Here is a 21,261-nt window from a genome sequence, read left to right as displayed (position 1 = left end):
TTCTATGCTCGGGTGCCCTCCGGTTCATGGTTGATGCTTTTCGTATTTTTGGAACGGAGCCGATCGGTCACGTGGGTCCCACGCCCCGCGTACCAAAACAAAGGAGGTTCTGCGTCTTGTAACACATAAAAACAATAAACATGGATACTATTTCGGGTGCGATCATACCAGCACTAATCCACCGGATCCCATCAGAACTCCGCAGTTAAGCATGCTTGGGCGAGAGTAGTACTAGGATGGGTGACCCCCTGGGAAGTCCTCGTGTTGCACCCCCCCTTTTTCGTTGTCTGTTTGCGTTTTTTTAGATTTTACGTGCGGCTTTTTTTTTGCTTTTTTTCCTTTCTTTCTTGCTATTTCTATGCTCGGGTGCCCTCCGGTTCATGGTTGATGCTTTTTGTATTTTTGGAACGGAGCCGATCGGTCACGTGGGTCCCACGCCCCGCGTACCAAAACAAAGGAGGTTCTGCGTCTTGTAACACATAAAAACAATAAACATGGTTAGTATTTCGTGTGCGATCATACCAGCACTAATGCACCGGATCCCATCAGAACTCCGCAGTTAAGCGTGCTTGGGCGAGAGTAGTACTAGGATGGGTGACCCCCTGGGAAGTCCTCGTGTTGCACCCCCGTTTTTCGTTGTCCGTTTGCGTTTTTTTAGATTTTACGTGCGGTTTTTTTTGCTTTTTTGTCCTTTCTTTCTTGCTATTTCTATGCTCGGGTGCCCTCCGGTTCATGGTTGATGCTTTTCGTATTTTTGGAACGGAGCCGATCGGTCACGTGGGTCCCACGCGCCGCGTACCAAAACAAAGGAGGTTCTGCGTCTTGTAACACATAAAAACAATAAACATGGATAGGATTTCGGGTGCGATCATACCAGCAGTAATGTACCGGATCCCATCAGAACCCCGCAGTTAAGCGTGCTTGGGCGACAGTAGTACTAGGATGGGTGACCCCCTGGGAAGTCCTCGTGTTGCACCCCCCTTTTTCGTTGTCCGTTTGCGTTTTTTTAGATTTTACGTGCGGTTTTTTTTGCTTTTTTTTCCTTTCTTTCTTGCTATTTCTATGCTCGGGTGCCCTCCGGTACATGGTTGATGCTTTTCGTATTTTTGGAACGGAGCCGATCGGTCACGTGGGTCCCACGCCCCGCGTACCAAAACAAAGGAGGTTCTGCGTCTTGTAACACATAAAAACAATAAACATGGATAGTATTTCGGGTGCGATCATACCAGCACTAATGCACCGGATCCCATCAGAACTCCGCAGTGAAGCGTGCTTGGGCGAGAGTAGTACTAGGATGGGTGACCCCCTGGCAAGTCCTCGTGTTGCACCCCCCCTTTTTCGTTGTCCGTTTGCGTTTTTTTAGATTTTACGTGCGGTTTTTTTTGCTTTTTTTTTCCTTTCTTTCTTGCTATTTCTATGCTCGGGTGCCCTCCGGTTCATGGTTGATGCTTTTCGTATTTTTGGAACGGAGCCGATCGGTCACGTGGGTCCCACGCCCCGCGTACCAAAACAAAGGAGGTTCTGCGTCTTGTAACACATAAAAACAATAAACATGGATAGTATTTCGGGTGCGATCATACCAGCACTAATGCACCGGATCCCATCAGAACTCCACAGTGAAGCGTGCTTGCGCGAGAGTAGTACTAGGATGGGTGACCCCCTGGCAAGTCCTCGTGTTGCACCCCCCTTTTTCGTTGTCCGTTTGCGTTTTTTTGAGATTTTACGTGCGGTTTTTTTGCTTTTTTTCCTTTCTTTCTTGCTATTTCTATGCTCGGGTGCCCTCCGGTTCATGATTGATGCTTTTCGTATTTTTGGAACGGAGTCGATCGGTCACGTGGGTCCCACGCCCCGCGTACCAAAACAAAGGAGGTTCTGCGTCTTGTAACACATAAAAACAATAAACATGGATAGTATTTCGGGTGCGATCATACCAGCACTAATGCACCGGATCCCATCAGAACTCCGCAGTGAAGCGTGCTTGGGTGAGAGTAGTACTAGGATGGGTGACCCCCTGGCAAGTCCTCGTGTTGCACCCCCCCCTTTTTCGTTGTCCGTTTGCGTTTTTTTAGATTTTACGTGCGGTTTTTTTTGCTTTTTTTTTTCCTTTCTTTCTTGCTATTTCTATGCTCGGGTGCCCTCCGGTTCATGGTTGATGCTTTTCGTATTTTTGGAACGGAGCCGATCGGTCACGTGGGTCCCACGCCCCGCGTACCAAAACAAAGGAGGTTCTGCGTCTTGTAACACATAAAAACAATAAACATGGATAGTATTTCGGGTGCGATTATACCAGCACTAATGCACCGGATCCCATCAGAACTCCGCAGTTAAGCGTGCTTGGGCGAGAGTAGTACTAGGATGGGTAACCCCGTGGGAAGTCCTCGTGTTGCACCCCCCCTTTTTCGTTGTCCGTTTGCGTTTTTTTAGATTTTACGTGCGGTTTTTTTTGCTTTTTTTCCTTTCTTTCTTTCTATTTCTATGCTCGGGTGCCCTCCGGTTCATGGTTGATGCTTTTCGTATTTTTGGAACGGAGCCGATCGGTCACGTGGGTCCCACGCCCCGCGTACCAAAACAAAGGAGGTTCTGCGTCTTGTAACACATAAAAACAATAAACATGGATAGTATTTCGGGTGCGATCATACCAGCACTAATGCACCGGATCCCATCAGAACTCCGCAGTTAAGCGTGCTTGGGCGAGAGTAGTACTAGGATGGGTGACCCCCTGGGAAGTCCTCGTGTTGCACCCCCCCTTTTTCTTTGTCCGTTTGCGTTTTTTTAGATTTTACGTGCGGTTTTTTTTTTTTGCTTTTTTTCCTTTCTTTCTTGCTATTTCTATGCTCGGGTGCCCTCCGGTTCATGGTTGATGCTTTTCGTATTTTTGGAACGGAGCCAATCGGTCACGTGGGTCCCACGCCCCGCGTACCAAAACAAAGGAGGTTCTGCGTCTTGTAACACATAAAAACAATAAACATGGATAGTATTTCGGGTGCGATCATACCAGCACTAATGCACCGGATCCCATCAGAACTCCGCAGTTAAGCGTGCTTGGGCCAGAGTAGTACTAGGATGGGTGAACCCCTGGGAAGTCCTCGTGTTGCACCCCCCCTTTTTCGTTGTCCGTTTGCGTTTTTTTAGATTTTACGTGCGGTTTTTTTTGCTTTTTTTTCCTTTCTTTCTTGCTATTTCTATGCTCGGGTGCCCTCCGGTTCATGGTTGATGCTTTTCGTATTTTTGGAACGGAGCCGATCGGTCACGTGGGTCCCGCGCCCCGCGTACCAAAACAAAGGAGGTTCTGCGTCTTGTAACACATAAAAACAATAAACATGGATAGTATTTCGGGTGCGATCATACCAGCACTAATGCACCGGATCCCATCAGAACTCCGCAGTTAAGCGTGCTTGGGCGAGAGTAGTACTAGGATGGGTGACCCCCTGGGAAGTCCTCGTGTTGCACCCCCTTTTTTCGTTGTCCGTTTGCGTTTTTTTAGATTTTACGTGCGGTTTTTTTTTTTTGCTTTTTTTCCTTTCTTTCTTGCTATTTCTATGCTCGGGTGCCCTCCGGTTCATGGTTGATGCTTTTCGTATTTTTGGAACGGAGCCAATCGGTCACGTGGGTCCCACGCCCCGCGTACCAAAACAAAGGAGGTTCTGCGTCTTGTAACACATAAAAACAATAAACATGGATAGTATTTCGGGTGCGATCATACCAGCACTAATGCACCGGATCCCATCAGAACTCCGCAGTTAAGCGTGCTTGGGCCAGAGTAGTACTAGGATGGGTGAACCCCTGGGAAGTCCTCGTGTTGCACCCCCCCTTTTTCGTTGTCCGTTTGCGTTTTTTTAGATTTTACGTGCGGTTTTTTTTGCTTTTTTTCCTTTCTTTCTTGCTATTTCTATGCTCGGGTGCCCTCCGGTTCATGGTTGATGCTTTTCGTATTTTTGGAACGGAGCCGATCGGTCACGTGGGTCCCACGCCCCGCGTACCAAAACAAAGGAGGTTCTGCGTCTTGTAACACATAAAAACAATAAACATGGATAGTATTTCGGGTGCGATCATACCAGCACTAATGCACCGGATCCCATCAGAACTCCGCAGTTAAGCGTGCTTGGGCGAGAGTAGTACTAGGATGGGTGACCCCCTGGGAAGTCCTCGTGTTGCACCCCCTTTTTTCGTTGTCCGTTTGCGTTTTTTTAGATTTTACGTGCGGTTTTTTTTGCTTTTTTTCCTTTCTTTCTTGCTATTTCTATGCTCGGGTGCCCTCCGGTTCATGGTTGATGCTTTTCGTATTTTTGGAACGGAGCCGATCGGTCACGTGGGTCCCACGCCCCGCGTACCAAAACAAAGGAGGTTCTGCGTCTTGTAACACATAAAAACAATAAACATGGATACTATTTCGGGTGCGATCATACCAGCACTAATGCACCGGATCCCATCAGAACTCCACAGTGAAGCGTGCTTGCGCGAGAGTAGTACTAGGATGGGTGACCCCCTGGCAAGTCCTCGTGTTGCACCCCCCTTTTTCGTTGTCCGTTTGTGTTTTTTTTAGATTTTACGTGCGGTTTTTTTGCTTTTTTTCCTTTCTTTCTTGCTATTTCTATGCTCGGGTGCCCTCCGGTTCATGGTTGATGCTTTTCGTATTTTTGGAACGGAGCCGATCGGTCACGTGGGTCCCACGCCCCGCGTACCAAAACAAAGGAGGTTCTGCGTCATGTAACACATAAAAACAATAAACACGGATAGTATTTCGGGTGCGATCATACCTGCACTAATGCACCGGATTCCATCAGAACTCCGCAGTGAAGCGTGCTTGGGCGAGAGTAGTACTAGGATGGGTGACCCCCTGGCAAGTCCTCGTGTTGCACCCCTCCTTTTTCGTTGTCTGTTTGCGTTTTTTTAGATTTTACGTGCGGTTTTTTTTGCTTTTTTTTTCCTTTCTTTCTTGCTATTTCTATGCTCGGGTGCCCTCCGGTTCATGGTTGATGCTTTTCGTATTTTTGGAACGGAGCCGATCGGTCACGTGGGTCCCACGCCCCGCGTACCAAAACAAAGGAGGTTCTGCGTCTTGTAACACATAAAAACAATAAACATGGATAGTATTTCGGGTGCGATCATACCAGCACTAATGCACCGGATCCCATCAGAACTCCGCAGTTAAGCGTGCTTGGGCCAGAGTAGTACTAGGATGGGTGAACCCCTGGGAAGTCCTCGTGTTGCACCCCCCCTTTTTCGTTGTCCGTTTGCGTTTTTTTAGATTTTACGTGCGGTTTTTTTTGCTTTTTTTCCTTTCTTTCTTTCTATTTCTATGCTCGGGTGCCCTCCGGTTCATGGTTGATGCTTTTCGTATTTTTGGAACGGAGCCGATCGGTCACGTGGGTCCCACGCCCCGCGTACCAAAACAAAGGAGGTTCTGCGTCTTGTAACACATAAAAACAATAAACATGGATAGTATTTCGGGTGCGATCATACCAGCACTAATGCACCGGATCCCATCAGAACTCCGCAGTTAAGCGTGCTTGGGCCAGAGTAGTACTAGGATGGGTGAACCCCTGGGAAGTCCTCGTGTTGCACCCCCCCTTTTTCGTTGTCCGTTTGCGTTTTTTTAGATTTTACGTGCGGTTTTTTTTGCTTTTTTTCCTTTCTTTCTTGCTATTTCTATGCTCGGGTGCCCTCCGGTTCATGGTTGATGCTTTTCGTATTTTTGGAACGGAGCCGATCGGTCACGTGGGTCCCACGCCCCGCGTACCAAAACAAAGGAGGTTCTGCGTCTTGTAACACATAAAAACAATAAACATGGATACTATTTCGGGTGCGATCATACCAGCACTAATGCACCGGATCCCATCAGAACTCCACAGTGAAGCGTGCTTGCGCGAGAGTAGTACTAGGATGGGTGACCCCCTGGCAAGTCCTCGTGTTGCACCCCCCTTTTTCGTTGTCCGTTTGCGTTTTTTTGAGATTTTACGTGCGGTTTTTTTGCTTTTTTTCCTTTCTTTCTTGCTATTTCTATGCTCGGGTGCCCTCCGGTTCATGATTGATGCTTTTCGTATTTTTGGAACGGAGTCGATCGGTCACGTGGGTCCCACGCCCCGCGTACCAAAACAAAGGAGGTTCTGCGTCTTGTAACACATAAAAACAATAAACATGGATAGTATTTCGGGTGCGATCATACCAGCACTAATGCACCGGATCCCATCAGAACTCCGCAGTGAAGCGTGCTTGGGCGAGAGTAGTACTAGGATGGGTGACCCCCTGGCAAGTCCTCGTGTTGCACCCCCCCCCCCCCCCCCCTTTTTCGTTGTCCGTTTGCGTTTTTTTAGATTTTACGTGCGGTTTTTTTTGCTTTTTTTTTTCCTTTCTTTCTTGCTATTTCTATGCTCGGGTGCCCTCCGGTTCATGGTTGATGCTTTTCGTATTTTTGGAACGGAGCCGATCGGTCACGTGGGTCCCACGCCCCGCGTACCAAAACAAAGGAGGTTCTGCGTCTTGTAACACATAAAAACAATAAACATGGATAGTATTTCGGGTGCGATCATACCAGCACTAATGCACCGGATCCCATCAGAACTCCGCAGTTAAGCGTGCTTGGGCGAGAGTAGTACTAGGATGGGTAACCCCGTGGGAAGTCCTCGTGTTGCACCCCCCCTTTTTCGTTGTCCGTTTGCGTTTTTTTAGATTTTACGAGCGGTTTTTTTTGCATTTTTTCCTTTCTTTCTTGCTATTTCTATGCTCGGGTGCCCTCCGGTTCATGGTTGATGCTTTTCGTATTTTTGGAACGGAGCCGATCGGTCACGTGGGTCCCACGCCCCGCGTACCAAAACAAAGGAGGTTCTGCGTCTTGTAACACATAAAAACAATAAACATGGATAGTATTTCGGGTGCGATCATACCAGCACTAATGCACCGGATCCCATCAGAACTCCGCAGTTAAGCGTGCTTGGGCGAGAGTAGTACTAGGATGGGTGACCCCCTGGGAAGTCCTCGTGTTGCACCCCCCCTTTTTCTTTGTCCGTTTGCGTTTTTTTAGATTTTACGTGCGGTTTTTTTTTTTTGCTTTTTTTCCTTTCTTTCTTGCTATTTCTATGCTCGGGTGCCCTCCGGTTCATGGTTGATGCTTTTCGTATTTTTGGAACGGAGCCAATCGGTCACGTGGGTCCCACGCCCCGCGTACCAAAACAAAGGAGGTTCTGCGTCTTGTAACACATAAAAACAATAAACATGGATAGTATTTCGGGTGCGATGATACCAGCACTAATGCACCGGATCCCATCAGAACTCCGCAGTTAAGCGTGCTTGGGCCAGAGTAGTACTAGGATGGGTGAACCCCTGGGAAGTCCTCGTGTTGCACCCCCCCTTTTTCGTTGTCCGTTTGCGTTTTTTTAGATTTTACGTGCGGTTTTTTTTGCTTTTTTTCCTTTCTTTCTTGCTATTTCTATGCTCGGGTGCCCTCCGGTTCATGGTTGATGCTTTTCGTATTTTTGGAACGGAGCCGATCGGTCACGTGGGTCCCACGCCCCGCGTACCAAAACAAAGGAGGTTCTGCGTCTTGTAACACATAAAAACAATAAACATGGATACTATTTCGGGTGCGATCATACCAGCACTAATGCACCGGATCCCATCAGAACTCCGCAGTTAAGCGTGCTTGGGCGAGAGTAGTACTAGGATGGGTGACCCCCTGGGAAGTCCTCGTGTTGCACCCCCTTTTTTCGTTGTCCGTTTGCGTTTTTTTAGATTTTACGTGCGGTTTTTTTTGCTTTTTTTCCTTTCTTTCTTGCTATTTCTATGCTCGGGTGCCCTCCGGTTCATGGTTGATGCTTTTCGTATTTTTGGAACGGAGCCGATCGGTCACGTGGGTCCCACGCCCCGCGTACCAAAACAAAGGAGGTTCTGCGTCTTGTAACACATAAAAACAATAAACATGGATACTATTTCGGGTGCGATCATACCAGCACTAATGCACCGGATCCCATCAGAACTCCACAGTGAAGCGTGCTTGCGCGAGAGTAGTACTAGGATGGGTGACCCCCTGGCAAGTCCTCGTGTTGCACCCCCCTTTTTCGTTGTCCGTTTGTGTTTTTTTTAGATTTTACGTGCGGTTTTTTTGCTTTTTTTCCTTTCTTTCTTGCTATTTCTATGCTCGGGTGCCCTCCGGTTCATGGTTGATGCTTTTCGTATTTTTGGAACGGAGCCGATCGGTCACGTGGGTCCCACGCCCCGCGTACCAAAACAAAGGAGGTTCTGCGTCATGTAACACATAAAAACAATAAACACGGATAGTATTTCGGGTGCGATCATACCAGCACTAATGCACCGGATCCCATCAGAACTCCGCAGTGAAGCGTGCTTGGGCGAGAGTAGTACTAGGATGGGTGACCCCCTGGCAAGTCCTCGTGTTGCACCCCTCCTTTTTCGTTGTCTGTTTGCGTTTTTTTAGATTTTACGTGCGGTTTTTTTTGCTTTTTTTTTCCTTTCTTTCTTGCTATTTCTATGCTCGGGTGCCCTCCGGTTCATGGTTGATGCTTTTCGTATTTTTGGAACGGAGCCGATCGGTCACGTGGGTCCCACGCCCCGCGTACCAAAACAAAGGAGGTTCTGCGTCTTGTAACACATAAAAACAATAAACATGGATAGTATTTCGGGTGCGATCATACCAGCACTAATGCACCGGATCCCATCAGAACTCCGCAGTTAAGCGTGCTTGGGCCAGAGTAGTACTAGGATGGGTGAACCCCTGGGAAGTCCTCGTGTTGCACCCCCCCTTTTTCGTTGTCCGTTTGCGTTTTTTTAGATTTTACGTGCGGTTTTTTTTGCTTTTTTTCCTTTCTTTCTTTCTATTTCTATGCTCGGGTGCCCTCCGGTTCATGGTTGATGCTTTTCGTATTTTTGGAACGGAGCCGATCGGTCACGTGGGTCCCACGCCCCGCGTACCAAAACAAAGGAGGTTCTGCGTCTTGTAACACATAAAAACAATAAACATGGATAGTATTTCGGGTGCGATCATACCAGCACTAATGCACCGGATCCCATCAGAACTCCGCAGTTAAGCGTGCTTGGGCCAGAGTAGTACTAGGATGGGTGAACCCCTGGGAAGTCCTCGTGTTGCACCCCCCCTTTTTCGTTGTCCGTTTGCGTTTTTTTAGATTTTACGTGCGGTTTTTTTTGCTTTTTTTCCTTTCTTTCTTGCTATTTCTATGCTCGGGTGCCCTCCGGTTCATGGTTGATGCTTTTCGTATTTTTGGAACGGAGCCGATCGGTCACGTGGGTCCCACGCCCCGCGTACCAAAACAAAGGAGGTTCTGCGTCTTGTAACACATAAAAACAATAAACATGGATACTATTTCGGGTGCGATCATACCAGCACTAATGCACCGGATCCCATCAGAACTCCGCAGTTAAGCGTGCTTGGGCGAGAGTAGTACTAGGATGGGTGACCCCCTGGGAAGTCCTCGTGTTGCACCCCCTTTTTTCGTTGTCCGTTTGCGTTTTTTTAGATTTTACGTGCGGTTTTTTTTGCTTTTTTTCCTTTCTTTCTTGCTATTTCTATGCTCGGGTGCCCTCCGGTTCATGGTTGATGCTTTTCGTATTTTTGGAACGGAGCCGATCGGTCACGTGGGTCCCACGCCCCGCGTACCAAAACAAAGGAGGTTCTGCGTCTTGTAACACATAAAAACAATAAACATGGATACTATTTCGGGTGCGATCATACCAGCACTAATGCACCGGATCCCATCAGAACTCCACAGTGAAGCGTGCTTGCGCGAGAGTAGTACTAGGATGGGTGACCCCCTGGCAAGTCCTCGTGTTGCACCCCCCTTTTTCGTTGTCCGTTTGTGTTTTTTTTAGATTTTACGTGCGGTTTTTTTGCTTTTTTTCCTTTCTTTCTTGCTATTTCTATGCTCGGGTGCCCTCCGGTTCATGGTTGATGCTTTTCGTATTTTTGGAACGGAGCCGATCGGTCACGTGGGTCCCACGCCCCGCGTACCAAAACAAAGGAGGTTCTGCGTCATGTAACACATAAAAACAATAAACACGGATAGTATTTCGGGTGCGATCATACCAGCACTAATGCACCGGATCCCATCAGAACTCCGCAGTGAAGCGTGCTTGGGCGAGAGTAGTACTAGGATGGGTGACCCCCTGGCAAGTCCTCGTGTTGCACCCCCCCTTTTTCGTTGTCCGTTTGCGTTTTTTTAGATTTTACGTGCGGTTTTTTTTGCTTTTTTTCCTTTCTTTCTTTCTATTTCTATGCTCGGGTGCCCTCCGGTTCATGGTTGATGCTTTTCGTATTTTTGGAACGGAGCCGATCGGTCACGTGGGTCCCACGCCCCGCGTACCAAAACAAAGGAGGTTCTGCGTCTTGTAACACATAAAAACAATAAACATGGATAGTATTTCGGGTGCGATCATACCAGCACTAATGCACCGGATCCCATCAGAACTCCGCAGTTAAGCGTGCTTGGGCCAGAGTAGTACTAGGATGGGTGAACCCCTGGGAAGTCCTCGTGTTGCACCCCCCCTTTTTCGTTGTCCGTTTGCGTTTTTTTAGATTTTACGTGCGGTTTTTTTTGCTTTTTTTCCTTTCTTTCTTGCTATTTCTATGCTCGGGTGCCCTCCGGTTCATGGTTGATGCTTTTCGTATTTTTGGAACGGAGCCGATCGGTCACGTGGGTCCCACGCCCCGCGTACCAAAACAAAGGAGGTTCTGCGTCTTGTAACACATAAAAACAATAAACATGGATAGGATTTCGGGTGCGATCATACCAGCAGTAATGCACCGGATCCCATCAGAACTCCGCAGTTAAGCGTGCTTGGGCGAGAGTAGTACCAGGATGGGTGACCCCCTGGGAAGTCCTCGTGTTGCACCCCCTTTTTTCGTTGTCCGTTTGCGTTTTTTTAGATTTTACGTGCGGTTTTTTTTGCTTTTTTTCCTTTCTTTCTTGCTATTTCTATGCTCGGGTGCCCTCCGGTTCATGGTTGATGCTTTTCGTATTTTTGGAACGGAGCCGATCGGTCACGTGGGTCCCACGCCCCGCGTACCAAAACAAAGGAGGTTCTGCGTCTTGTAACACATAAAAACAATAAACATGGATAGGATTTCGGGTGCGATCATACCAGCAGTAATGCACCGGATCCCATCAGAACTCCGCAGTTAAGCGTGCTTGGGCGAGAGTAGTACCAGGATGGGTGACCCCCTGGGAAGTCCTCGTGTTGCACCCCCTTTTTTCGTTGTCCGTTTGCGTTTTTTTAGATTTTACGTGCGGTTTTTTTGCTTTTTTTCCTTTCTTTCTTGCTATTTCTATGCTCGGGTGCCCTCCGGTTCATGGTTGATGCTTTTCGTATTTTTGGAACGGAGCCGATCGGTCACGTGGGTCCCACGCCCCGCGTACCAAAACAAAGGAGGTTCTGCGTCTTGTAACACATAAAAACAATAAACATGGATACTATTTCGGGTGCGATCATACCAGCACTAATGCACCGGATCCCATCAGAACTCCACAGTGAAGCGTGCTTGCGCGAGAGTAGTACTAGGATGGGTGACCCCCTGGCAAGTCCTCGTGTTGCACCCCCCTTTTTCGTTGTCCGTTTGTGTTTTTTTTAGATTTTACGTGCGGTTTTTTTGCTTTTTTTCCTTTCTTTCTTGCTATTTCTATGCTCGGGTGCCCTCCGGTTCATGGTTGATGCTTTTCGTATTTTTGGAACGGAGCCGATCGGTCACGTGGGTCCCACGCCCCGCGTACCAAAACAAAGGAGGTTCTGCGTCATGTAACACATAAAAACAATAAACACGGATAGTATTTCGGGTGCGATCATACCAGCACTAATGCACCGGATCCCATCAGAACTCCGCAGTGAAGCGTGCTTGGGCGAGAGTAGTACTAGGATGGGTGACCCCCTGGCAAGTCCTCGTGTTGCACCCCTCCTTTTTCGTTGTCTGTTTGCGTTTTTTTAGATTTTACGTGCGGTTTTTTTTGCTTTTTTTTTCCTTTCTTTCTTGCTATTTCTATGCTCGGGTGCCCTCCGGTTCATGGTTGATGCTTTTCGTATTTTTGGAACGGAGCCGATCGGTCACGTGGGTCCCACGCCCCGCGTACCAAAACAAAGGAGGTTCTGCGTCTTGTAACACATAAAAACAATAAACATGGATAGTATTTCGGGTGCGATCATACCAGCACTAATGCACCGGATCCCATCAGAACTCCGCAGTTAAGCGTGCTTGGGCCAGAGTAGTACTAGGATGGGTGAACCCCTGGGAAGTCCTCGTGTTGCACCCCCCCTTTTTCGTTGTCCGTTTGCGTTTTTTTAGATTTTACGTGCGGTTTTTTTTGCTTTTTTTCCTTTCTTTCTTTCTATTTCTATGCTCGGGTGCCCTCCGGTTCATGGTTGATGCTTTTCGTATTTTTGGAACGGAGCCGATCGGTCACGTGGGTCCCACGCCCCGCGTACCAAAACAAAGGAGGTTCTGCGTCTTGTAACACATAAAAACAATAAACATGGATAGTATTTCGGGTGCGATCATACCAGCACTAATGCACCGGATCCCATCAGAACTCCGCAGTTAAGCGTGCTTGGGCCAGAGTAGTACTAGGATGGGTGAACCCCTGGGAAGTCCTCGTGTTGCACCCCCCCTTTTTCGTTGTCCGTTTGCGTTTTTTTAGATTTTACGTGCGGTTTTTTTTGCTTTTTTTCCTTTCTTTCTTGCTATTTCTATGCTCGGGTGCCCTCCGGTTCATGGTTGATGCTTTTCGTATTTTTGGAACGGAGCCGATCGGTCACGTGGGTCCCACGCCCCGCGTACCAAAACAAAGGAGGTTCTGCGTCTTGTAACACATAAAAACAATAAACATGGATACTATTTCGGGTGCGATCATACCAGCACTAATGCACCGGATCCCATCAGAACTCCGCAGTTAAGCGTGCTTGGGCGAGAGTAGTACTAGGATGGGTGACCCCCTGGGAAGTCCTCGTGTTGCACCCCCTTTTTTCGTTGTCCGTTTGCGTTTTTTTAGATTTTACGTGCGGTTTTTTTTGCTTTTTTTCCTTTCTTTCTTGCTATTTCTATGCTCGGGTGCCCTCCGGTTCATGGTTGATGCTTTTCGTATTTTTGGAACGGAGCCGATCGGTCACGTGGGTCCCACGCCCCGCGTACCAAAACAAAGGAGGTTCTGCGTCTTGTAACACATAAAAACAATAAACATGGATACTATTTCGGGTGCGATCATACCAGCACTAATGCACCGGATCCCATCAGAACTCCACAGTGAAGCGTGCTTGCGCGAGAGTAGTACTAGGATGGGTGACCCCCTGGCAAGTCCTCGTGTTGCACCCCCCTTTTTCGTTGTCCGTTTGTGTTTTTTTTAGATTTTACGTGCGGTTTTTTTGCTTTTTTTCCTTTCTTTCTTGCTATTTCTATGCTCGGGTGCCCTCCGGTTCATGGTTGATGCTTTTCGTATTTTTGGAACGGAGCCGATCGGTCACGTGGGTCCCACGCCCCGCGTACCAAAACAAAGGAGGTTCTGCGTCATGTAACACATAAAAACAATAAACACGGATAGTATTTCGGGTGCGATCATACCAGCACTAATGCACCGGATCCCATCAGAACTCCGCAGTGAAGCGTGCTTGGGCGAGAGTAGTACTAGGATGGGTGACCCCCTGGCAAGTCCTCGTGTTGCACCCCCCCTTTTTCGTTGTCCGTTTGCGTTTTTTTAGATTTTACGTGCGGTTTTTTTTGCTTTTTTTCCTTTCTTTCTTTCTATTTCTATGCTCGGGTGCCCTCCGGTTCATGGTTGATGCTTTTCGTATTTTTGGAACGGAGCCGATCGGTCACGTGGGTCCCACGCCCCGCGTACCAAAACAAAGGAGGTTCTGCGTCTTGTAACACATAAAAACAATAAACATGGATAGTATTTCGGGTGCGATCATACCAGCACTAATGCACCGGATCCCATCAGAACTCCGCAGTTAAGCGTGCTTGGGCCAGAGTAGTACTAGGATGGGTGAACCCCTGGGAAGTCCTCGTGTTGCACCCCCCCTTTTTCGTTGTCCGTTTGCGTTTTTTTAGATTTTACGTGCGGTTTTTTTTGCTTTTTTTCCTTTCTTTCTTGCTATTTCTATGCTCGGGTGCCCTCCGGTTCATGGTTGATGCTTTTCGTATTTTTGGAACGGAGCCGATCGGTCACGTGGGTCCCACGCCCCGCGTACCAAAACAAAGGAGGTTCTGCGTCTTGTAACACATAAAAACAATAAACATGGATAGGATTTCGGGTGCGATCATACCAGCAGTAATGCACCGGATCCCATCAGAACTCCGCAGTTAAGCGTGCTTGGGCGAGAGTAGTACCAGGATGGGTGACCCCCTGGGAAGTCCTCGTGTTGCACCCCCTTTTTTCGTTGTCCGTTTGCGTTTTTTTAGATTTTACGTGCGGTTTTTTTTGCTTTTTTTCCTTTCTTTCTTGCTATTTCTATGCTCGGGTGCCCTCCGGTTCATGGTTGATGCTTTTCGTATTTTTGGAACGGAGCCGATCGGTCACGTGGGTCCCACGCCCCGCGTACCAAAACAAAGGAGGTTCTGCGTCTTGTAACACATAAAAACAATAAACATGGATAGGATTTCGGGTGCGATCATACCAGCAGTAATGCACCGGATCCCATCAGAACTCCGCAGTTAAGCGTGCTTGGGCGAGAGTAGTACCAGGATGGGTGACCCCCTGGGAAGTCCTCGTGTTGCACCCCCTTTTTTCGTTGTCCGTTTGCGTTTTTTTAGATTTTACGTGCGGTTTTTTTGCTTTTTTTCCTTTCTTTCTTGCTATTTCTATGCTCGGGTGCCCTCCGGTTCATGGTTGATGCTTTTCGTATTTTTGGAACGGAGCCGATCGGTCACGTGGGTCCCACGCCCCGCGTACCAAAACAAAGGAGGTTCTGCGTCATGTAACACATAAAAACAATAAACACGGATAGTATTTCGGGTGCGATCATACCTGCACTAATGCACCGGATTCCATCAGAACTCCGCAGTGAAGCGTGCTTGGGCGAGAGTAGTACTAGGATGGGTGACCCCCTGGCAAGTCCTCGTGTTGCACCCCTCCTTTTTCGTTGTCTGTTTGCGTTTTTTTAGATTTTACGTGCGGTTTTTTTTGCTTTTTTTTTCCTTTCTTTCTTGCTATTTCTATGCTCGGGTGCCCTCCGGTTCATGGTTGATGCTTTTCGTATTTTTGGAACGGAGCCGATCGGTCACGTGGGTCCCACGCCCCGCGTACCAAAACAAAGGAGGTTCTGCGTCTTGTAACACATAAAAACAATAAACATGGATAGTATTTCGGGTGCGATCATACCAGCACTAATGCACCGGATCCCATCAGAACTCCGCAGTTAAGCGTGCTTGGGCCAGAGTAGTACTAGGATGGGTGAACCCCTGGGAAGTCCTCGTGTTGCACCCCCCCTTTTTCGTTGTCCGTTTGCGTTTTTTTAGATTTTACGTGCGGTTTTTTTTGCTTTTTTTCCTTTCTTTCTTTCTATTTCTATGCTCGGGTGCCCTCCGGTTCATGGTTGATGCTTTTCGTATTTTTGGAACGGAGCCGATCGGTCACGTGGGTCCCACGCCCCGCGTACCAAAACAAAGGAGGTTCTGCGTCTTGTAACACATAAAAACAATAAACATGGATAGTATTTCGGGTGCGATCATACCAGCACTAATGCACCGGATCCCATCAGAACTCCGCAGTTAAGCGTGCTTGGGCCAGAGTAGTACTAGGATGGGTGAACCCCTGGGAAGTCCTCGTGTTGCACCCCCCCTTTTTCGTTGTCCGTTTGCGTTTTTTTAGATTTTACGTGCGGTTTTTTTTGCTTTTTTTCCTTTCTTTCTTGCTATTTCTATGCTCGGGTGCCCTCCGGTTCATGGTTGATGCTTTTCGTATTTTTGGAACGGAGCCGATCGGTCACGTGGGTCCCACGCCCCGCGTACCAAAACAAAGGAGGTTCTGCGTCTTGTAACACATAAAAACAATAAACATGGATACTATTTCGGGTGCGATCATACCAGCACTAATGCACCGGATCCCATCAGAACTCCACAGTGAAGCGTGCTTGCGCGAGAGTAGTACTAGGATGGGTGACCCCCTGGCAAGTCCTCGTGTTGCACCCCCCTTTTTCGTTGTCCGTTTGCGTTTTTTTGAGATTTTACGTGCGGTTTTTTTGCTTTTTTTCCTTTCTTTCTTGCTATTTCTATGCTCGGGTGCCCTCCGGTTCATGATTGATGCTTTTCGTATTTTTGGAACGGAGTCGATCGGTCACGTGGGTCCCACGCCCCGCGTACCAAAACAAAGGAGGTTCTGCGTCTTGTAACACATAAAAACAATAAACATGGATAGTATTTCGGGTGCGATCATACCAGCACTAATGCACCGGATCCCATCAGAACTCCGCAGTGAAGCGTGCTTGGGCGAGAGTAGTACTAGGATGGGTGACCCCCTGGCAAGTCCTCGTGTTGCACCCCCCCCCCCCTTTTTCGTTGTCCGTTTGCGTTTTTTTAGATTTTACGTGCGGTTTTTTTTGCTTTTTTTTTTCCTTTCTTTCTTGCTATTTCTATGCTCGGGTGCCCTCCGGTTCATGGTTGATGCTTTTCGTATTTTTGGAACGGAGCCGATCGGTCACGTGGGTCCCACGCCCCGCGTACCAAAACAAAGGAGGTTCTGCGTCTTGTAACACATAAAAACAATAAACATGGATAGTATTTCGGGTGCGATCATACCAGCACTAATGCACCGGATCCCATCAGAACTCCGCAGTTAAGCGTGCTTGGGCGAGAGTAGTACTAGGATGGGTAACCCCGTGGGAAGTCCTCGTGTTGCACCCCCCCTTTTTCGTTGTCCGTTTGCGTTTTTTTAGATTTTACGAGCGGTTTTTTTTGCATTTTTTCCTTTCTTTCTTGCTATTTCTATGCTCGGGTGCCCTCCGGTTCATGGTTGATGCTTTTCGTATTTTTGGAACGGAGCCGATCGGTCACGTGGGTCCCACGCCCCGCGTACCAAAACAAAGGAGGTTCTGCGTCTTGTAACACATAAAAACAATAAACATGGATAGTATTTCGGGTGCGATCATACCAGCACTAATGCACCGGATCCCATCAGAACTCCGCAGTTAAGCGTGCTTGGGCGAGAGTAGTACTAGGATGGGTGACCCCCTGGGAAGTCCTCGTGTTGCACCCCCCCTTTTTCTTTGTCCGTTTGCGTTTTTTTAGATTTTACGTGCGGTTTTTTTTTTTTGCTTTTTTTCCTTTCTTTCTTGCTATTTCTATGCTCGGGTGCCCTCCGGTTCATGGTTGATGCTTTTCGTATTTTTGGAACGGAGCCAATCGGTCACGTGGGTCCCACGCCCCGCGTACCAAAACAAAGGAGGTTCTGCGTCTTGTAACACATAAAAACAATAAACATGGATAGTATTTCGGGTGCGATGATACCAGCACTAATGCACCGGATCCCATCAGAACTCCGCAGTTAAGCGTGCTTGGGCCAGAGTAGTACTAGGATGGGTGAACCCCTGGGAAGTCCTCGTGTTGCACCCCCCCTTTTTCGTTGTCCGTTTGCGTTTTTTTAGATTTTACGTGCGGTTTTTTTTGCTTTTTTTCCTTTCTTTCTTGCTATTTCTATGCTCGGGTGCCCTCCGGTTCATGGTTGATGCTTTCGTATTTTTGGAACGGAGCCGATCGGTCACGTGGGTCCCACGCCCCGCGTACCAAAACAAAGGAGGTTCTGCGTCTTGTAACACATAAAAACAATAAACATGGATACTATTTCGGGTGCGATCATACCAGCACTAATGCACCGGATCCCATCAGAACTCCGCAGTTAAGCGTGCTTGGGCGAGAGTAGTACTAGGATGGGTGACCCCCTGGGAAGTCCTCGTGTTGCACCCCCTTTTTTCGTTGTCCGTTTGCGTTTTTTTGAGATTTTACGTGCGGTTTTTTTGCTTTTTTTCCTTTCTTTCTTGCTATTTCTATGCTCGGGTGCCCTCCGGTTCATGATTGATGCTTTTCGTATTTTTGGAACGGAGTCGATCGGTCACGTGGGTCCCACGCCCCGCGTACCAAAACAAAGGAGGTTCTGCGTCATGTAACACATAAAAACAATAAACACGGATAGTATTTCGGGTGCGATCATACCTGCACTAATGCACCGGATTCCATCAGAACTCCGCAGTGAAGCGTGCTTGGGCGAGAGTAGTACTAGGATGGGTGACCCCCTGGCAAGTCCTCGTGTTGCACCCCTCCTTTTTCGTTGTCTGTTTGCGTTTTTTTAGATTTTACGTGCGGTTTTTTTTGCTTTTTTTTTCCTTTCTTTCTTGCTATTTCTATGCTCGGGTGCCCTCCGGTTCATGGTTGATGCTTTTCGTATTTTTGGAACGGAGCCGATCGGTCACGTGGGTCCCACGCCCCGCGTACCAAAACAAAGGAGGTTCTGCGTCTTGTAACACATAAAAACAATAAACATGGATAGTATTTCGGGTGCGATCATACCAGCACTAATGCACCGGATCCCATCAGAACTCCGCAGTTAAGCGTGCTTGGGCCAGAGTAGTACTAGGATGGGTGAACCCCTGGGAAGTCCTCGTGTTGCACCCCCCCTTTTTCGTTGTCCGTTTGCGTTTTTTTAGATTTTACGTGCGGTTTTTTGCTTTTTTTCCTTTCTTTCTTTCTATTTCTATGCTCGGGTGCCCTCCGGTTCATGGTTGATGCTTTTCGTATTTTTGGAACGGAGCCGATCGGTCACGTGGGTCCCACGCCCCGCGTACCAAAACAAAGGAGGTTCTGCGTCTTGTAACACATAAAAACAATAAACATGGATAGTATTTCGGGTGCGATCATACCAGCACTAATGCACCGGATCCCATCAGAACTCCGCAGTTAAGCGTGCTTGGGCCAGAGTAGTACTAGGATGGGTGAACCCCTGGGAAGTCCTCGTGTTGCACCCCCCCTTTTTCGTTGTCCGTTTGCGTTTTTTTAGATTTTACGTGCGGTTTTTTTTGCTTTTTTTCCTTTCTTTCTTGCTATTTCTATGCTCGGGTGCCCTCCGGTTCATGGTTGATGCTTTTCGTATTTTTGGAACGGAGCCGATCGGTCACGTGGGTCCCACGCCCCGCGTACCAAAACAAAGGAGGTTCTGCGTCTTGTAACACATAAAAACAATAAACATGGATACTATTTCGGGTGCGATCATACCAGCACTAATGCACCGGATCCCATCAGAACTCCACAGTGAAGCGTGCTTGCGCGAGAGTAGTACTAGGATGGGTGACCCCCTGGCAAGTCCTCGTGTTGCACCCCCCTTTTTCGTTGTCCGTTTGCGTTTTTTTGAGATTTTACGTGCGGTTTTTTTGCTTTTTTTCCTTTCTTTCTTGCTATTTCTATGCTCGGGTGCCCTCCGGTTCATGATTGATGCTTTTCGTATTTTTGGAACGGAGTCGATCGGTCACGTGGGTCCCACGCCCCGCGTACCAAAACAAAGGAGGTTCTGCGTCTTGTAACACATAAAAACAATAAACATGGATAGTATTTCGGGTGCGATCATACCAGCACTAATGCACCGGATCCCATCAGAACTCCGCAGTGAAGCGTGCTTGGGCGAGAGTAGTACTAGGATGGGTGACCCCCTGGCAAGTCCTCGTGTTGCACCCCCCCCCCCCCCTTTTTCGTTGTCCGTTTGCGTTTTTTTAGATTTTACGTGCGGTTTTTTTTGCTTTTTTTTTTCCTTTCTTTCTTGCTATTTCTATGCTCGGGTGCCCTCCGGTTCATGGTTGATGCTTTTCGTATTTTTGGAACGGAGCCGATCGGTCACGTGGGTCCCACGCCCCGCGTACCAAAACAAAGGAGGTTCTGCGTCTTGTAACACATAAAAACAATAAACATGGATAGTATTTCGGGTGCGATCATACCAGCACTAATGCACCGGATCCCATCAGAACTCCGCAGTTAAGCGTGCTTGGGCGAGAGTAGTACTAGGATGGGTAACCCCGTGGGAAGTCCTCGTGTTGCACCCCCCCTTTTTCGTTGTCCGTTTGCGTTTTTTTAGATTTTACGAGCGGTTTTTTTTGCATTTTTTCCTTTCTTTCTTGCTATTTCTATGCTCGGGTGCCCTCCGGTTCATGGTTGATGCTTTTCGTATTTTTGGAACGGAGCCGATCGGTCACGTGGGTCCCACGCCCCGCGTACCAAAACAAAGGAGGTTCTGCGTCTTGTAACACATAAAAACAATAAACATGGATACTATTTCGGGTGCGATCATACCAGCACTAATGCACCGGATCCCATCAGAACTCCGCAGTTAAGCGTGCTTGGGCGAGAGTAGTACTAGGATGGGTGACCCCCTGGGAAGTCCTCGTGTTGCACCCCCCCTTTTTCTTTGTCCGTTTGCGTTTTTTTAGATTTTACGTGCGGTTTTTTTTTTTTGCTTTTTTTCCTTTCTTTCTTGCTATTTCTATGCTCGGGTGCCCTCCGGTTCATGGTTGATGCTTTTCGTATTTTTGGAACGGAGCCAATCGGTCACGTGGGTCCCACGCCCCGCGTACCAAAACAAAGGAGGTTCTGCGTCTTGTAACACATAAAAACAATAAACATGGATAGTATTTCGGGTGCGATGATACCAGCACTAATGCACCGGATCCCATCAGAACTCCGCAGTTAAGCGTGCTTGGGCCAGAGTAGTACTAGGATGGGTGAACCCCTGGGAAGTCCTCGTGTTGCACCCCCCCTTTTTCGTTGTCCGTTTGCATTTTTTTAGATTTTACGTGCGGTTTTTTTTGCTTTTTTTCCTTTCTTTCTTGCTATTTCTATGCTCGGGTGCCCTCCGGTTCATGGTTGATGCTTTCGTATTTTTGGAACGGAGCCGATCGGTCACGTGGGTCCCACGCCCCGCGTACCAAAACAAAGGAGGTTCTGCGTCTTGTAACACATAAAAACAATAAACATGGATACTATTTCGGGTGCGATCATACCAGCACTAATGCACCGGATCCCATCAGAACTCCGCAGTTAAGCGTGCTTGGGCGAGAGTAGTACTAGGATGGGTGACCCCCTGGGAAGTCCTCGTGTTGCACCCCCTTTTTTCGTTGTCCGTTTGCGTTTTTTTAGATTTTACGTGCGGTTTTTTTTGCTTTTTTTCCTTTCTTTCTTGCTATTTCTATGCTCGGGTGCCCTCCGGTTCATGGTTGATGCTTTTCGTATTTTTGGAACGGAGCCGATCGGTCACGTGGGTCCCACGCCCCGCGTACCAA

At 48.0% G+C, this 21,261-nt stretch overlaps 60 non-coding genes across 60 annotated transcripts; all 60 read left to right on the top strand.

The window, feature by feature from the left end:
- The first annotated feature begins 154 nt into the window (after nucleotides 1-154).
- On the top strand, nucleotides 155-273 carry LOC128130712 (5S ribosomal RNA). The gene has a single exon (XR_008228635.1). It is a non-coding gene; the product is annotated as a 5S ribosomal RNA (ribosomal RNA).
- A 235-nt stretch (nucleotides 274-508) lies between these two features.
- Nucleotides 509-627, top strand: LOC128130134 (5S ribosomal RNA). The gene has a single exon (XR_008228057.1). It is a non-coding gene; the product is annotated as a 5S ribosomal RNA (ribosomal RNA).
- Nucleotides 628-860: 233 nt separating this feature from the next.
- LOC128131173 (5S ribosomal RNA) lies at nucleotides 861-979 on the top strand. The gene has a single exon (XR_008229104.1). It is a non-coding gene; the product is annotated as a 5S ribosomal RNA (ribosomal RNA).
- A 233-nt stretch (nucleotides 980-1,212) lies between these two features.
- Nucleotides 1,213-1,331, top strand: LOC128130863 (5S ribosomal RNA). Its single transcript, XR_008228785.1, has one exon. It is a non-coding gene; the product is annotated as a 5S ribosomal RNA (ribosomal RNA).
- A 235-nt stretch (nucleotides 1,332-1,566) lies between these two features.
- On the top strand, nucleotides 1,567-1,685 carry LOC128131122 (5S ribosomal RNA). Its single transcript, XR_008229053.1, has one exon. It is a non-coding gene; the product is annotated as a 5S ribosomal RNA (ribosomal RNA).
- Nucleotides 1,686-1,917: 232 nt separating this feature from the next.
- On the top strand, nucleotides 1,918-2,036 carry LOC128131001 (5S ribosomal RNA). Its single transcript, XR_008228927.1, has one exon. It is a non-coding gene; the product is annotated as a 5S ribosomal RNA (ribosomal RNA).
- Nucleotides 2,037-2,273: 237 nt separating this feature from the next.
- LOC128130540 (5S ribosomal RNA) lies at nucleotides 2,274-2,392 on the top strand. The gene has a single exon (XR_008228464.1). It is a non-coding gene; the product is annotated as a 5S ribosomal RNA (ribosomal RNA).
- A 233-nt stretch (nucleotides 2,393-2,625) lies between these two features.
- LOC128131844 (5S ribosomal RNA) lies at nucleotides 2,626-2,744 on the top strand. The gene has a single exon (XR_008229762.1). It is a non-coding gene; the product is annotated as a 5S ribosomal RNA (ribosomal RNA).
- Nucleotides 2,745-2,981: 237 nt separating this feature from the next.
- Nucleotides 2,982-3,100, top strand: LOC128130971 (5S ribosomal RNA). Its single transcript, XR_008228895.1, has one exon. It is a non-coding gene; the product is annotated as a 5S ribosomal RNA (ribosomal RNA).
- Nucleotides 3,101-3,334: 234 nt separating this feature from the next.
- LOC128131843 (5S ribosomal RNA) lies at nucleotides 3,335-3,453 on the top strand. The gene has a single exon (XR_008229761.1). It is a non-coding gene; the product is annotated as a 5S ribosomal RNA (ribosomal RNA).
- Nucleotides 3,454-3,689: 236 nt separating this feature from the next.
- Nucleotides 3,690-3,808, top strand: LOC128130970 (5S ribosomal RNA). The gene has a single exon (XR_008228894.1). It is a non-coding gene; the product is annotated as a 5S ribosomal RNA (ribosomal RNA).
- A 233-nt stretch (nucleotides 3,809-4,041) lies between these two features.
- LOC128131842 (5S ribosomal RNA) lies at nucleotides 4,042-4,160 on the top strand. Its single transcript, XR_008229760.1, has one exon. It is a non-coding gene; the product is annotated as a 5S ribosomal RNA (ribosomal RNA).
- Nucleotides 4,161-4,392: 232 nt separating this feature from the next.
- Nucleotides 4,393-4,511, top strand: LOC128131121 (5S ribosomal RNA). The gene has a single exon (XR_008229052.1). It is a non-coding gene; the product is annotated as a 5S ribosomal RNA (ribosomal RNA).
- Nucleotides 4,512-4,743: 232 nt separating this feature from the next.
- On the top strand, nucleotides 4,744-4,862 carry LOC128131006 (5S ribosomal RNA). The gene has a single exon (XR_008228933.1). It is a non-coding gene; the product is annotated as a 5S ribosomal RNA (ribosomal RNA).
- A 235-nt stretch (nucleotides 4,863-5,097) lies between these two features.
- On the top strand, nucleotides 5,098-5,216 carry LOC128130969 (5S ribosomal RNA). Its single transcript, XR_008228893.1, has one exon. It is a non-coding gene; the product is annotated as a 5S ribosomal RNA (ribosomal RNA).
- A 233-nt stretch (nucleotides 5,217-5,449) lies between these two features.
- On the top strand, nucleotides 5,450-5,568 carry LOC128130968 (5S ribosomal RNA). The gene has a single exon (XR_008228892.1). It is a non-coding gene; the product is annotated as a 5S ribosomal RNA (ribosomal RNA).
- Nucleotides 5,569-5,801: 233 nt separating this feature from the next.
- Nucleotides 5,802-5,920, top strand: LOC128131120 (5S ribosomal RNA). Its single transcript, XR_008229051.1, has one exon. It is a non-coding gene; the product is annotated as a 5S ribosomal RNA (ribosomal RNA).
- A 232-nt stretch (nucleotides 5,921-6,152) lies between these two features.
- Nucleotides 6,153-6,271, top strand: LOC128130862 (5S ribosomal RNA). Its single transcript, XR_008228784.1, has one exon. It is a non-coding gene; the product is annotated as a 5S ribosomal RNA (ribosomal RNA).
- Nucleotides 6,272-6,518: 247 nt separating this feature from the next.
- On the top strand, nucleotides 6,519-6,637 carry LOC128130226 (5S ribosomal RNA). The gene has a single exon (XR_008228148.1). It is a non-coding gene; the product is annotated as a 5S ribosomal RNA (ribosomal RNA).
- A 233-nt stretch (nucleotides 6,638-6,870) lies between these two features.
- LOC128131841 (5S ribosomal RNA) lies at nucleotides 6,871-6,989 on the top strand. Its single transcript, XR_008229759.1, has one exon. It is a non-coding gene; the product is annotated as a 5S ribosomal RNA (ribosomal RNA).
- A 237-nt stretch (nucleotides 6,990-7,226) lies between these two features.
- LOC128131036 (5S ribosomal RNA) lies at nucleotides 7,227-7,345 on the top strand. Its single transcript, XR_008228964.1, has one exon. It is a non-coding gene; the product is annotated as a 5S ribosomal RNA (ribosomal RNA).
- Nucleotides 7,346-7,578: 233 nt separating this feature from the next.
- On the top strand, nucleotides 7,579-7,697 carry LOC128131839 (5S ribosomal RNA). The gene has a single exon (XR_008229758.1). It is a non-coding gene; the product is annotated as a 5S ribosomal RNA (ribosomal RNA).
- Nucleotides 7,698-7,929: 232 nt separating this feature from the next.
- LOC128131119 (5S ribosomal RNA) lies at nucleotides 7,930-8,048 on the top strand. The gene has a single exon (XR_008229050.1). It is a non-coding gene; the product is annotated as a 5S ribosomal RNA (ribosomal RNA).
- Nucleotides 8,049-8,280: 232 nt separating this feature from the next.
- On the top strand, nucleotides 8,281-8,399 carry LOC128130861 (5S ribosomal RNA). The gene has a single exon (XR_008228783.1). It is a non-coding gene; the product is annotated as a 5S ribosomal RNA (ribosomal RNA).
- Nucleotides 8,400-8,634: 235 nt separating this feature from the next.
- LOC128130967 (5S ribosomal RNA) lies at nucleotides 8,635-8,753 on the top strand. Its single transcript, XR_008228891.1, has one exon. It is a non-coding gene; the product is annotated as a 5S ribosomal RNA (ribosomal RNA).
- Nucleotides 8,754-8,986: 233 nt separating this feature from the next.
- Nucleotides 8,987-9,105, top strand: LOC128130964 (5S ribosomal RNA). The gene has a single exon (XR_008228889.1). It is a non-coding gene; the product is annotated as a 5S ribosomal RNA (ribosomal RNA).
- Nucleotides 9,106-9,338: 233 nt separating this feature from the next.
- LOC128131838 (5S ribosomal RNA) lies at nucleotides 9,339-9,457 on the top strand. The gene has a single exon (XR_008229757.1). It is a non-coding gene; the product is annotated as a 5S ribosomal RNA (ribosomal RNA).
- Nucleotides 9,458-9,689: 232 nt separating this feature from the next.
- On the top strand, nucleotides 9,690-9,808 carry LOC128131118 (5S ribosomal RNA). Its single transcript, XR_008229049.1, has one exon. It is a non-coding gene; the product is annotated as a 5S ribosomal RNA (ribosomal RNA).
- A 232-nt stretch (nucleotides 9,809-10,040) lies between these two features.
- LOC128130860 (5S ribosomal RNA) lies at nucleotides 10,041-10,159 on the top strand. Its single transcript, XR_008228782.1, has one exon. It is a non-coding gene; the product is annotated as a 5S ribosomal RNA (ribosomal RNA).
- Nucleotides 10,160-10,392: 233 nt separating this feature from the next.
- LOC128130963 (5S ribosomal RNA) lies at nucleotides 10,393-10,511 on the top strand. The gene has a single exon (XR_008228888.1). It is a non-coding gene; the product is annotated as a 5S ribosomal RNA (ribosomal RNA).
- A 233-nt stretch (nucleotides 10,512-10,744) lies between these two features.
- LOC128130630 (5S ribosomal RNA) lies at nucleotides 10,745-10,863 on the top strand. The gene has a single exon (XR_008228553.1). It is a non-coding gene; the product is annotated as a 5S ribosomal RNA (ribosomal RNA).
- Nucleotides 10,864-11,095: 232 nt separating this feature from the next.
- Nucleotides 11,096-11,214, top strand: LOC128130629 (5S ribosomal RNA). Its single transcript, XR_008228552.1, has one exon. It is a non-coding gene; the product is annotated as a 5S ribosomal RNA (ribosomal RNA).
- Nucleotides 11,215-11,445: 231 nt separating this feature from the next.
- Nucleotides 11,446-11,564, top strand: LOC128131117 (5S ribosomal RNA). Its single transcript, XR_008229048.1, has one exon. It is a non-coding gene; the product is annotated as a 5S ribosomal RNA (ribosomal RNA).
- Nucleotides 11,565-11,796: 232 nt separating this feature from the next.
- Nucleotides 11,797-11,915, top strand: LOC128130859 (5S ribosomal RNA). The gene has a single exon (XR_008228781.1). It is a non-coding gene; the product is annotated as a 5S ribosomal RNA (ribosomal RNA).
- A 235-nt stretch (nucleotides 11,916-12,150) lies between these two features.
- LOC128130962 (5S ribosomal RNA) lies at nucleotides 12,151-12,269 on the top strand. Its single transcript, XR_008228887.1, has one exon. It is a non-coding gene; the product is annotated as a 5S ribosomal RNA (ribosomal RNA).
- Nucleotides 12,270-12,502: 233 nt separating this feature from the next.
- Nucleotides 12,503-12,621, top strand: LOC128130961 (5S ribosomal RNA). Its single transcript, XR_008228886.1, has one exon. It is a non-coding gene; the product is annotated as a 5S ribosomal RNA (ribosomal RNA).
- Nucleotides 12,622-12,854: 233 nt separating this feature from the next.
- LOC128131837 (5S ribosomal RNA) lies at nucleotides 12,855-12,973 on the top strand. Its single transcript, XR_008229756.1, has one exon. It is a non-coding gene; the product is annotated as a 5S ribosomal RNA (ribosomal RNA).
- A 232-nt stretch (nucleotides 12,974-13,205) lies between these two features.
- LOC128131116 (5S ribosomal RNA) lies at nucleotides 13,206-13,324 on the top strand. Its single transcript, XR_008229047.1, has one exon. It is a non-coding gene; the product is annotated as a 5S ribosomal RNA (ribosomal RNA).
- Nucleotides 13,325-13,556: 232 nt separating this feature from the next.
- Nucleotides 13,557-13,675, top strand: LOC128130858 (5S ribosomal RNA). The gene has a single exon (XR_008228780.1). It is a non-coding gene; the product is annotated as a 5S ribosomal RNA (ribosomal RNA).
- A 233-nt stretch (nucleotides 13,676-13,908) lies between these two features.
- LOC128130960 (5S ribosomal RNA) lies at nucleotides 13,909-14,027 on the top strand. The gene has a single exon (XR_008228884.1). It is a non-coding gene; the product is annotated as a 5S ribosomal RNA (ribosomal RNA).
- Nucleotides 14,028-14,260: 233 nt separating this feature from the next.
- LOC128130628 (5S ribosomal RNA) lies at nucleotides 14,261-14,379 on the top strand. The gene has a single exon (XR_008228551.1). It is a non-coding gene; the product is annotated as a 5S ribosomal RNA (ribosomal RNA).
- A 232-nt stretch (nucleotides 14,380-14,611) lies between these two features.
- LOC128130627 (5S ribosomal RNA) lies at nucleotides 14,612-14,730 on the top strand. Its single transcript, XR_008228550.1, has one exon. It is a non-coding gene; the product is annotated as a 5S ribosomal RNA (ribosomal RNA).
- Nucleotides 14,731-14,961: 231 nt separating this feature from the next.
- On the top strand, nucleotides 14,962-15,080 carry LOC128131005 (5S ribosomal RNA). The gene has a single exon (XR_008228932.1). It is a non-coding gene; the product is annotated as a 5S ribosomal RNA (ribosomal RNA).
- A 235-nt stretch (nucleotides 15,081-15,315) lies between these two features.
- Nucleotides 15,316-15,434, top strand: LOC128130959 (5S ribosomal RNA). Its single transcript, XR_008228883.1, has one exon. It is a non-coding gene; the product is annotated as a 5S ribosomal RNA (ribosomal RNA).
- Nucleotides 15,435-15,667: 233 nt separating this feature from the next.
- On the top strand, nucleotides 15,668-15,786 carry LOC128130958 (5S ribosomal RNA). Its single transcript, XR_008228882.1, has one exon. It is a non-coding gene; the product is annotated as a 5S ribosomal RNA (ribosomal RNA).
- Nucleotides 15,787-16,019: 233 nt separating this feature from the next.
- On the top strand, nucleotides 16,020-16,138 carry LOC128131115 (5S ribosomal RNA). The gene has a single exon (XR_008229046.1). It is a non-coding gene; the product is annotated as a 5S ribosomal RNA (ribosomal RNA).
- A 232-nt stretch (nucleotides 16,139-16,370) lies between these two features.
- Nucleotides 16,371-16,489, top strand: LOC128130856 (5S ribosomal RNA). The gene has a single exon (XR_008228778.1). It is a non-coding gene; the product is annotated as a 5S ribosomal RNA (ribosomal RNA).
- A 241-nt stretch (nucleotides 16,490-16,730) lies between these two features.
- Nucleotides 16,731-16,849, top strand: LOC128130225 (5S ribosomal RNA). Its single transcript, XR_008228147.1, has one exon. It is a non-coding gene; the product is annotated as a 5S ribosomal RNA (ribosomal RNA).
- A 233-nt stretch (nucleotides 16,850-17,082) lies between these two features.
- Nucleotides 17,083-17,201, top strand: LOC128131836 (5S ribosomal RNA). Its single transcript, XR_008229755.1, has one exon. It is a non-coding gene; the product is annotated as a 5S ribosomal RNA (ribosomal RNA).
- A 237-nt stretch (nucleotides 17,202-17,438) lies between these two features.
- LOC128131035 (5S ribosomal RNA) lies at nucleotides 17,439-17,557 on the top strand. The gene has a single exon (XR_008228963.1). It is a non-coding gene; the product is annotated as a 5S ribosomal RNA (ribosomal RNA).
- A 232-nt stretch (nucleotides 17,558-17,789) lies between these two features.
- On the top strand, nucleotides 17,790-17,908 carry LOC128131835 (5S ribosomal RNA). The gene has a single exon (XR_008229754.1). It is a non-coding gene; the product is annotated as a 5S ribosomal RNA (ribosomal RNA).
- Nucleotides 17,909-18,140: 232 nt separating this feature from the next.
- LOC128131004 (5S ribosomal RNA) lies at nucleotides 18,141-18,259 on the top strand. Its single transcript, XR_008228931.1, has one exon. It is a non-coding gene; the product is annotated as a 5S ribosomal RNA (ribosomal RNA).
- A 235-nt stretch (nucleotides 18,260-18,494) lies between these two features.
- On the top strand, nucleotides 18,495-18,613 carry LOC128130957 (5S ribosomal RNA). Its single transcript, XR_008228881.1, has one exon. It is a non-coding gene; the product is annotated as a 5S ribosomal RNA (ribosomal RNA).
- A 231-nt stretch (nucleotides 18,614-18,844) lies between these two features.
- On the top strand, nucleotides 18,845-18,963 carry LOC128130956 (5S ribosomal RNA). Its single transcript, XR_008228880.1, has one exon. It is a non-coding gene; the product is annotated as a 5S ribosomal RNA (ribosomal RNA).
- Nucleotides 18,964-19,196: 233 nt separating this feature from the next.
- Nucleotides 19,197-19,315, top strand: LOC128131114 (5S ribosomal RNA). Its single transcript, XR_008229045.1, has one exon. It is a non-coding gene; the product is annotated as a 5S ribosomal RNA (ribosomal RNA).
- A 232-nt stretch (nucleotides 19,316-19,547) lies between these two features.
- On the top strand, nucleotides 19,548-19,666 carry LOC128130855 (5S ribosomal RNA). Its single transcript, XR_008228777.1, has one exon. It is a non-coding gene; the product is annotated as a 5S ribosomal RNA (ribosomal RNA).
- Nucleotides 19,667-19,909: 243 nt separating this feature from the next.
- On the top strand, nucleotides 19,910-20,028 carry LOC128130224 (5S ribosomal RNA). The gene has a single exon (XR_008228146.1). It is a non-coding gene; the product is annotated as a 5S ribosomal RNA (ribosomal RNA).
- Nucleotides 20,029-20,261: 233 nt separating this feature from the next.
- LOC128131827 (5S ribosomal RNA) lies at nucleotides 20,262-20,380 on the top strand. Its single transcript, XR_008229748.1, has one exon. It is a non-coding gene; the product is annotated as a 5S ribosomal RNA (ribosomal RNA).
- A 237-nt stretch (nucleotides 20,381-20,617) lies between these two features.
- Nucleotides 20,618-20,736, top strand: LOC128131033 (5S ribosomal RNA). Its single transcript, XR_008228961.1, has one exon. It is a non-coding gene; the product is annotated as a 5S ribosomal RNA (ribosomal RNA).
- Nucleotides 20,737-20,968: 232 nt separating this feature from the next.
- On the top strand, nucleotides 20,969-21,087 carry LOC128131816 (5S ribosomal RNA). Its single transcript, XR_008229737.1, has one exon. It is a non-coding gene; the product is annotated as a 5S ribosomal RNA (ribosomal RNA).
- The last annotated feature ends 174 nt before the right edge of the window (nucleotides 21,088-21,261 follow it).

The sequence above is a fragment of the Lactuca sativa genome, chromosome 1, assembly GCF_002870075.4.
Source record: "Lactuca sativa cultivar Salinas chromosome 1, Lsat_Salinas_v11, whole genome shotgun sequence".
Lineage (NCBI taxonomy): Eukaryota > Viridiplantae > Streptophyta > Magnoliopsida > Asterales > Asteraceae > Lactuca > Lactuca sativa.
This window is presented reverse-complemented; position numbering and strand designations above follow the sequence as displayed.